We start from the raw sequence: 11,649 nt of genomic DNA, 5'->3' as shown, positions 1-11,649 counted from the left end.
TATATATATATATTTGAGCGTACAACTTAAATATAAGAAGATGGTCAGGCTTGCGGTCAAAAAAGAACTAATAGTTTTTAACTATTTAATGTCCGACGTTTTTCCCCACTTTGCAGGGCATTGATCAACATGATAATCATTGATTGTCAATATCTATTTAACCTATCGCTTTAAACAACCATGATGAAGTACTGGTTATTTGGTACTGGTTGGTTGGTTACATTAAATGGTTAAAAACTATTTGTTCTTTTTGGACCGCAACCCTGACCATATTCTTATATTTAAATTTTAAATAATATGATAGACAAAGTAGGATCTCAATTGGAAATAATAGATTATATATTTTAACCTAATTGTAATAATTTGATTCGTGAAATTATTTTGCAATATTTTGATAACCGTCTTCTGATGACAAAATGTTTCTTGTTTAAATTTTCTGCACAACAAAGTTGTCAGGATGTGGACTTAGTAGTCTTTTCTTTTTTACATTCCTTGATATTTCCTTATATGAGATTTGGTAGCAGGTATGTTTTACAATGTATTACACTGGATTAAAATATTTAAAAAAAAATTAAACTCATATTTCTATTAGTTTTCTGTTTATTATTTCTTCAGTGGCGAATATGTTGCTCGTTGGGCCAAGTGCGACAAAAATAATAAGGTGCCTCATTGGTTAAGAAGAGTTTGATTGATACGGAGGAGAGTTGGGCAGTAATTAAATAATTTCCTAATTAACTAATTGCAACTACAGTTACAAAAATGTAGTTGATAACTGTAGTATATTTTTTTGGTTTTGCAATCACAATAATTGTAGTGGGTATTCATAAATCCAACTACTAGTTTAAACTAGAAATACTTATAAAAATAATTACAATTAGTAGTTGTAATTGTAACTGTTATTGAGCAATAACTATAACCACATACTTACTAACCATATTTCATTCAATTCCGAAAAAAATAAAGAGAAATTTACATATAATTTTGTTGTTTTACTTATTTTTTGTTTCTTTCGTTAGTTTTCATTTATTTGCATTAAAATTATTTAATTTTACGCGTAATTTACAATAAAATGTATATATTGGAAGAAGATAGTTTACCGTATGAAGTACATTGGAGGAAGTTAGTCCGGATGGCGGTCAATAAAGGTTTCAAAACAGTAACAAAAGACTATTGATTGTTAACTAACGTTTTGCCCCACTTTGCAGGGCTTCGTTAGAGCTGATACGAATGATGATTACCAACGTAACATTATACATTACAAAATGTATATAATAATGTATATGAACTGGTACTGATACTGGTATTTGCCAACCCCTGACGGCTACCTATGTTGCCGCCGCGTACTAACCAAGGTGGGAGTGTCAAGATTCATTCCTCGAGACCGCCGAAAAATTAATGTTAACTGCCCCAGGTGGGAATCGAACCCACAACGTTCCGAACCGAGCGCACTGGGACCTGCGCTCCAACTCGCACGGCCGTCACGTCCATAACGTATATGTAATACAATACAATTTTAAATATTTTTATTTTATTTCTTAACAGCCTTAAATACTTCCATCACTGTTTTACCTAGTTTTTAAAAGTAACTATGCAAGTAACTGCAGTTACAACTACTAACTTAAGTTGTTTTTGGAACTACTAACTGTAGTTATGAAATTGCAATTCCAATTACTTTAATTGAAAAATGTAATTCCCCTTTATCAATAACTAATGACATTAGCAGTTGTAGTTGTAACTACATTTCAACTAATGTAGTTAAAACTTGTAATTTTAATTACAATTTTGTCCAACTCAGGTATGGAGTACCCTCTCGGAGAAAGGAGAACTCCTAGAGGAGGGGAGGTCTTAAACCAAGAAGTCTCAATAACTTATTTATTTAATTTTGCTATGGCAATAGGTCTCTTTTAGACCTAACTAGGACCCTCCGTAGTTCAAGTGGTTAAGGCGCAGGTCTTAGCAACCTGAGAATTGCGGGTGGCACTGGTTCGAATTCTGCCTGGGATGTGGACTTTCATCCCCCACCATCGTTAGAATAGGTTGGTGGTCACCTCTACATAACCCTCCCCCCCCCCCCGCGTATGCAAACTGGGCCATAAATTCTCCTCAACATTCTCCTTTCAAATCTTAGTAGAAGGGCCTTCTGTGAAATGTGTAATGTCCAGCATTCGGAGGCATAAGTGAGAACTGGTGTCACCAGGATCTTATACAGCTGTATATTTGTGTTCTGGGAAATAGCTGTGCTATTGAAATGCTTAATAGCATTTATTTCCGGACATAATTCTGCGATGTATTTCTGCTTGAATGTCATTATCCGCGTTCACTTGCGATTCAAGGTAGCTGAACTCCTTCACCATTTCAAATGAAAATCCTCCAGTTATAAAATGCGGTGGTTCGTTCACATTTAGTTGTATCCAAAATCCTACGTAAAATCCTTGATGCTCCTTATTACGTCACAAATAAACTCATTCATAAAGACCTTAACATCCCATTCGTTGCAGATTTGACCCAAAACAGATATGCGTCTTTTTATTCCAAACTCCTTAACCATTCTAACCCATTAATTCTTAATCTTTCATTCTTAACAATCCCTGATAATCCTCCGAGGGGTCTGAAAAGAAGATGGCCACGGGACATTCTAGTTTAAATTAATGTTTGAAGTATCACCAATGGGTGGTTCCTTCCCAAGATTTTCAAGTGTATATGAAACATACAACATATTTACCTATTGTATTATTTTGTACAGTTGTAAATTACAATAAATAAATAAATAAAAAAAAACAAAAAAACATTTAGTTGTGGGCATACATGCATGTATTTAGTTATTGATTCGTTAACCTCTAAACGCATTCTAGCCGCTGCTATCTGAAAACTGATAAAAGCGCTATTTCCCTCTTCTATACTGTACTAAAATAACATACAAAGCATATTTTAAAATAAATTACATAATTTAATAAGATATTTTCAAGTTTTTTCTTTAAGAATTAATTTTCATGTTTTATTTTCATAATGCCTTTTCGGATGGACTTGTGGGGATGAAAACAGATGAATCCACGTTATCCAGCGATAGGCCAGAGGTCCATATAATTCCAGTCAGTGGCAGATGGCAGTATCTCTGCCTCGGCGCTAAATAGATTACATTCACTAATTGCAGACCCTAGGTTTCACCGTAACTGCATTCCGATGTACCTCTGCAGTGTGATCACCATGATAAGTTTAAATCTCTTGTAACTAGTCTATTTACTGTTATTAAGTATAACACAAAATTTAATTTTTTCAATACTAGCTATGCCCCGTATTTAATTCGGATTGTATATGCCAATTTCATAGAATGAGTAAAATTCCAACTAAATTTAATTTTAACTAAATACAATCCAAAATTTAAGAGATAAAAAAATGATGACAGGTATTGTCATCAGTATTTCTTGTTGAAAAAAAAAATATATGCAAATTTTTACTTTAGTTTTTATCATATATCAGTATAAGTAGAAGTGGGCTCAAAAACGGTTTTAATCACTGAAAATAAGTATGGAATTATATGTATTTATAAATTCTACTTAGTTTAGGGCAAAGACTGCAGTAAAAAAATTAATCTATCTTTGGAGGGATGATTTCCTGACCTATTGTATTCTTTAATAATACTCCACTTAATCTTGTTGAACAGTTCTAGAGTAGACCGTCCTCGGTATACTGTTGGAAACATAACTAACTTGGAATCCTCATACAAGACTGATTCTCGATTCAGACTATTACAACACCTACTAAATGGTCTAAACTTCCAGCTAATTACAAAAGACTCATTTATATGACTATATTAAGGCCTACTTGAACTTACGGAGTTGAGGTTTGGGGCTCCTCTAAACCATCAATTCCTCTCTTATCCAATCCTTAGAATCCAAAATCATTAATTTGTCACAAATCAAGTTATCTATCAGGACCTCAATGTTCCATTGGGTGTGATTTGGTTAGGCCCAGCCAGATAGCAATCCTCTTATTATAAACTCCCTACCCGTATGAATCCACTTGGTTATAACCTAACTTCTCCTTCATTACCTAATAATCCTCCTAAGCATCTGAAAAGAAGATAGCCTCGATATTTGCTGCTCTAGAAGTGTTATTGGATATCCATATAATATATAACTAACATTTAATTGTGTATTATTTAATAAAGTTGTTATTTAAAAAATCTTTCTCCACCTATTCCATTTCTTGTGGAATTTTCAGTGGTATGGAGTACATTTCTCATGAATTTCGCAAATAAAACAAATTTCCATACGAATTGTTTTTGGGAGCTTTTTTTCCTGTACGCAACCTGTAGAGCGAAAATCACTAAAAACCTAAGGAACAAATTGTACTCGTATTAGAGTACAATTTGTTCTCACCTGCCTGTGAGAATCATGATTTGAGTGTCCTCTAAATGACTGATAAGATGATGATGGCTCAATTGCTAAATGCTTTAATCATGATTCTTTGCATAAAAATGAATTCTCAAAATTTTTTATTCTTTGGTTGTGTATATTCTTCCCGCACAGTTAGTCTGCTAATTACCAAAAGTCGTAAAAAAGTTTTTGTGATTTACCATAAATTACAATTTCAACCTCTTTGGAGATCGTTCATCTAGCCTCTTAACTAAGTAACCTTACGTGAAGTATGTCTTACTTCTGTTCTCATTTTCCTGAAAGAGATGGACTCATTATTTATAAATCAATTGTTTTTCTGGGTCGTGAAATACCTTGTAGCATTAAAAAAAAAGAAATGTTATTTTTCATTTCATGAATGTGCGGGACAGACAGTCATTAGCTTTTCTTCATGGCTATAAGACAGACCTATGACCTCTCTCAACAGAAACATTTCTTCCCCCTCTATCTTTTTTTAAGAACACTTTTCTTCTTCTAAGTGTGATTCAGAAGCACTCAGTCCGGTGTGTATAGTACACAGTATTGTTATATCTGGATAATTTATTAGTTTACACATGACAACAAAATAAATCATAGTGGACTATATCGATTACTTGATTTTTTTTTAATTTAAAGACCCCTGATTTTTATAAATAAAATCTTTAGTTAAGTAGTTTGATTTTTACGACAAAGAGCTTAGAATAATATCGTCCCGTTGTACGATAATCTACTTTATGTATTTCATAAATACGGTACCGTAAGTGCTTCAATCATATGAGCACAAAGGTTTTAACTAAATTTCTTTTGACAATGTTGGAAATTTCAATAACACTATTGATTCTGGTAGACACCAAGAAAATTCTCACTAAAGTATGCAGATTATTAAAACCTAAATTCCAACCTTACTGTGGTATTATCTTTACTAAAGTATGACATTACCACATTATATCATAGGTGTCTAGATTGCCACATCGAACGCAATTAGGTACCGTGATTGCCGAGGCCCTCAAACGTTAATTGTTCTTAATTGTCCCGAAGAAGTAAGCCAATGGTGGGGAGGTATCAGTGAGTTAGTTCACAGATTAGGCAGTGATAAGGTGGTTTATTGTTTCAGTCTGGTGTTTCAGTTTTGATTTGTGTTGGTTGGACTCAAAAGTCTGAGTGCAGTGCTTTCAGTCTGTATTACAACATTGACATCGCGTTGATTTGTCTCTTCCGCAAACAGTAAATATTTTTATCTTTTGTTTAATTTTTTTTTGTAATATCACATCATATCTTTATGTTCGATAAACACATATATCTCTCTATATTATTTTTAGTTCGACTACGTCAGTTATATTATCTAAACTGTTTATGCAAGGCTTACAAACTTTTAGGAAACTAGTGTAAACATTAGCTAACCGGTTACAACATATTTGAACAAAAAAAATCAATCCAACCAAATTCATAATGCAGATAATGAATTTCTAACATGAAGTATATTTTAAAAATATATTTTTAATTTAGCTCAAAGGTTTCCTACTTTTTAATTCAGTTATATTTTCACGAAAGCTTCCGTGATGTTAATGCACTTAAACTGAATTGTGCGAAATGCGAAATTGAGAAAAATATTTTTTTAAATATAAGATTTATGTTTAGAAATTTTCCAAATTTATTTAAATAATTCCCACTAAAAAATGAAAATAAAAAATGACAGTTCCTTTGCCGCTCAAACATTGACTGAGGCAACATGAAAATATTTGATTACATGATAAATATAAACACTCCATGTAGCATTTATTTACTTTCTCTGATTCGATCTTTGGTCCTTTAAATATGATTAATATTTTTTAAAGAAATAAATCAAAGGAACAAAAATGGACACGCTCAAAAGTGTTAAGTAAATAACTTCCGTGTGTGACGTTCTATTCGCTGAACGCTCCAGATTGACTGAATCGAAAGGTTAGTAGGTGATTCAGGGAGTAGAGAAGAACATCAAGAAAATTGTGAAAATTGAAACCAGTTTTCATTACGACTATTCCTTTAACATATCTATTCTAATAATGAACACCATAATTCTTTACTATATAGAAGTATTCTAACTTAGCTAGAAGAACTTGTTTTGTTATTGGGTATTTGGGAATATTTTGCTTGGACAGGTACAGAACCTTTTGCTATCTACGAATTTAACGGATACACATTTTCGACAAAAAATAAATATTTTTCAGCCAAAAGAAAAAAAAATCAGTTTTAGATAGTAAATAATAAATTGGGCGCCAGAAATTTTCAGGATATCTCTTATGTCCCCTTCTAGAAAAATCAACTTTAAATTCAATTATTTAATACTGTTGCCAATAATAATTGATTAACAACCTTCGCAAATACTAATAAATATTTTGTGGTTACATAATCCATTTTTAATGCGTCAAAATTAATATATTTCTAATTGCGCTTAGAAACCAAACAATATTCTGTTATCTTTCAAAATCATTAATTAAAACTTCCAAGTTGAAAAAAAAAATAAATAAAGAATTGTATGAAAACGTGCCAATGATTGAATTCCGGTGATTTAATTTAAAATTTAAAATGGTACATTTAAAAGAAGGGATTTATTGAAGACGATACGTCAGGCAAATGGAAAAATGCTGCGGTGTTTACAGAAGGGTGAACAATCATCCCCAGAGCGCTGGGATACTTTTCTTATCCCTGATGTTTTATGCACGAAGCGGAATATGGAAAATCTGATACTCCTGTTTTTGTATGGAAATATCGTCTTTTTCTGATATTTTTATTGGAAAATAACGAGTTCTTATGAGTTCATTTTTTTCAGGAACGAATTCTCAACTGTGTTTACTTTTTTTAAAAGAAATGTACTAACATAATTTAAAAAAAAAAAAAACTAGTGAATCCTCTGAATCATAAGACATAAATGGTGACTAAATATGCAGGATATATAGTTATTACTAACCATGCTAAAAATAATAAAACTCAATAATAATCATTATTTTTTAATTGATCAAAATTTAAATAAGTAGATTACAACCTTTTAAAAAATATTTAATTTATCATAAACCTCTCTTTTATTGTTTAAATAAGTTAATTGGTATGCAGGTTAAGTCTCAACACCTTTATTATTTCTTTAACAGTCCAACGGCCATTCTCAAGGACAATCTAACATTTAACAGCTTTTATTATACATTAGTTTTTAGCAATTAATATTAATAATTTAGCATACCTTAAATATAAATTTAACATCCAAATATTTTTTTAAAAAATTGCTGGTTATTCTGTTTAGGTCATTAATATCGGTCTATGAAACAATAAATTAATAGGGTATTATATTAATTTATTAATAAGCATGTCATAGCTTATGTCTAGTTACCTATTTTATCACAATTTCATTAATTTTTAAAATTTTTAACTTCAACTATAGATCAACTAAACACTATTACTTTCTTATCAAAAAACTATTTTTAACCTTTCATAAACTCAGGTCAGGCTTATAATTGATTTATTTTAAAATGTACCTTGGTCTAAATTTTTATTTTTTTATCCTTAAAATTCATATCAAATCATTCTTAAAATATCAGCATTGTGCTGGTTCAAATTTCTTACGTGTCTGTTTTAAAATTAACTGTATAGTTGATGTTCTCTGATATATAAATAGACTCAAGTAATTTTCTTTTGAACATTTTCTGTTGTTAATTTTATTTAAATAATAGTAAGTCTAAATTCTTAGTTATTAATAAAATTATCTATAAATAAAAATCCACAATTAATTTTTTAATAAAATAGTTTTGACAAGTGTTTATTGAACCCTAATGATATATGTTACGCTTCGGTCCTTCAGCCATTTACACACTAAAAATAAAAAGCTATTACCATAGTCTATATAATATATTTCTCAAATTAAATTGAAATACGTTATTTTTAATTTTTTTATGTTTTAACATTATCCATAAGTCTAATTTACTGGTGAAGCATTTTTTTTTTCTCCTTTTGAATATCGTAAAACTATTTTTATGGAACATTGACTGAACAAATCTTCCCAGCATTGAAAGAGGAAAGTTTTTATTATATTTTGTGTTCTTTTTTTATTATTATATATTGGTTATTACACTTAAAATATTAATAAGTGAATTAGACGGAGATGGTCAAGGCTGCAGTAAAGGAAAACAAAACTAGTGTTGAACTATTTATTGATTGTCCAGCTTTCCACACCTAAGATAATCAACCTAAGATAATCAATTCCAATTCTTTTGTTGTCTGTGTAAGAGCAGATAACAGATGGAGTTCTGCATGTATCGAGATGTTGGAAATTGATTAATATTTAAAACTATTTTAATATTCCTTGAATGAATTCTCGATCATCTCCTTCTCATTTGACACTGACAAAAGAGCCAAAACGTTAAATTATGTCATTTAATTTGAATAAAAATTCATGTAAAAAGTTTTTATTTATGACTTTAATGGGTGTTTAAATGTCTTTTATACTTTTCTTTATCTTTTTAATTAATATTAAAGATTATTTAATTCTGTGATAATTATTATACTAATTTAATTTATTAAGATAATATAATTAGTTTTATTTAAATTGTTGAAAATAAAACCAATACTGTGCTGTAATTTGATCCCTAATTACAATAATTATTATTTGAATATTTGAATAATGCATGATTCTACATTTTTGCTCTATAGTGTAGATAAACCCATCTAAATAAATAATACCTATTTTAGTATCTTCAGTTAATTTTTTTTTTGTAAAGACAATTAAATACAATTATTATCCACTTTTTGTAAATAGACCTAAAAAAAAAAAAATTGAATGTTTAGTTTTTTTTTTCTCAATAGGACCTATTTGCCAAGCTTCCATTAGGGATTGATAAAATAAATTACCGAAGAGTTGACAGGAAAAACACTCGAAAATAAGTACTAACACTCGTGTCGGCTGTCGATACCTTATCTGGGATCTACTGCTGAGTGGCACCTAATGGTTAGATCTGATAAAGGCTTTATCACTCATTGTTTTATCGCCAATTATATTAATATTTGCCAAATATTGGTTCAATTAAATAATTTTAACAGGCACAGCAAATTTTAATTTTAATTAATAATAAAGAAAAAAAACATCTGCGCGCATTTACTTACCACCTTGAAAAGTGTAAATTTCAACTTATAAATTGTTGCCGTCAGTTGGCAGCAGAACGTCATTTTTATCAGCCATGACGAAGCCCTGTAAACTGCGGCGAAACGTTAGTTAACAATAAATAGTGTTTTGTTACTATTTTGAAAGCTTTATTGACCGCCACCCAGACTATCTTCTTCCAATATAAATTTTTAATATTTTCCTATTGATATGAAAATTCTTATTTTTCATTTCTCGAGGTTGCGTATAACTAATATAAACGTTGTTCCTGCTAAGATTGGAATCGGGCACGCTCGGCTATCTCCGATTTTCCAGTCTCTAAACTGTTGTATCTATTTCTCAGTTTTTCTAAGTTAGTTAATTATGAAATTCTTTCATAGTTCATATTCGCACATTTTTATTACTTTTAACTATGCAAAATCGTAATTAATTATGAAAAAAATAAATTTAAGTACCTTTAATTTTATGGAAAGATTACTTAAAAATTTGACTTCAAGCACAGTTAAACTATTTCAGTGAGGAAAAGCCAAGCTAATATTAAGGATAACTCATTTTATATTGATATACCGAGTTTAACAGAAATCACTGGTCCTCTTTTTCATAAAATCGGAAAAATGTAAAAAGTGATTTTTGAAGTCCTATTTTAGGGTAGTAGATTTTATCGAAAATATTCTGTAACATCCCAGGGATATATCAGCCTTAATATATATAATTTCAGTATTGTACGAATTTTCTTTTTGGTGCTGGGCTGTTCGCACACAAACTATTTGGAATACTTTATTTAGACTCAGGGGACCTCAAAACGTTTATTTTCATCGAATTCGAAATTTTACACATTACTTCACCTCAGTATATATTTCATATGTAAGATAGCGAAAATAAAAAAGTGGACACATTCTTTTAGAGTCCAAAGTAGAGTTGTATAAATTATAAACCCATTAATTTGTTTATTTAATTTATTAGACTCAGTATACCGTTTTTTCTGTTATATGAATTTCTACAGAACGTTTCTCCAATGAATATCGACAGGTTAAAGAGTAGTGTAACTTTAATTCATACATTTCCAGAAAAAAGGCAAATTAAAATTTTTGCAAATTTTGTATTGTTTTGAAAAAATTTGTTGTAATACACAAAAATCTTGCCGAATATTTGACGTCACTAATTAAAAATTGAGTACCATCCAATTGACTTATAATAAAATAAGAAATTAGCTCCATTCTTAAATTTGCAAGCAGAGTGAAAACTGTAAATGCAGTTGATGTGCTACTTAATTCATTCTATCGTTGATATATTTTAATATTTTTCAAGCTGTACACCATTTTATATATATAATACTAACCGCTAAGAAGTGTTAGACAAAAGCTTTGTTGATGATCTCTTCCTTGTACTCATGATCTTGATATATTAATAACTGTTCCTCCTCTCAGCCAAATGGAACTCAGCAAAAAGAATTCACTAATGTCTATTTATTTTTAATTTTTAAAGCAATGACTTTTATTTTTAGTTTTCTCAATGGTGGGTTCGATTTAAAATGAAATACATATGATGGATTTTTAATGAATTTCAAGACGATATATTTTAATCATAGGTGAGGAAACTTTTAGCTATAAATATTTATGTTCTTTAACATAGTTATATAATTGTTTGACTATAAATTTCAAATATTATTAGTGAATTATTTTTATTTGTTTAACTGGCCTCCGAATAATAGACATATAGGTTAAACATAATAAGATTTGAAATGGAAATATTTAATTCTCAACTTTTAACTAGAACCAGTGTGTTTAGAATATATATAGTAACGATTTTTAAACTTGAAATCTATTTTGTTTCCTCTCAGATAACTATAAGATTTTTTTTCATTATTTTTTTTCTTTTATTAATACAAATTTTATTGATATTTTCGATAATTTATTAATTTTTAAAAAATTATTCTTACATTTTTTCAGCAATTATTTATTTTTTACTTTTTCTATGATTATAGCATTTAGACTATTTTTTTTTTTTAATTTGCCAATATTTTTTTTTCTGCTATAATTTACTCCAGATTATTTTTAATATAAGTAGAAAATTTAATCATTTAGTTTTGTGTAAAAGTAGTTTATGTAATAATTAATGTAAAATACTAAC

The sequence above is a fragment of the Halyomorpha halys genome, unplaced genomic scaffold (assembly GCF_000696795.3).
Source record: "Halyomorpha halys isolate HHAL.00 unplaced genomic scaffold, Hhal_1.1 Scaffold352.1, whole genome shotgun sequence".
NCBI classification, from domain to species: Eukaryota; Metazoa; Arthropoda; class Insecta; order Hemiptera; family Pentatomidae; genus Halyomorpha; species Halyomorpha halys.
This window is presented reverse-complemented; position numbering follows the sequence as displayed.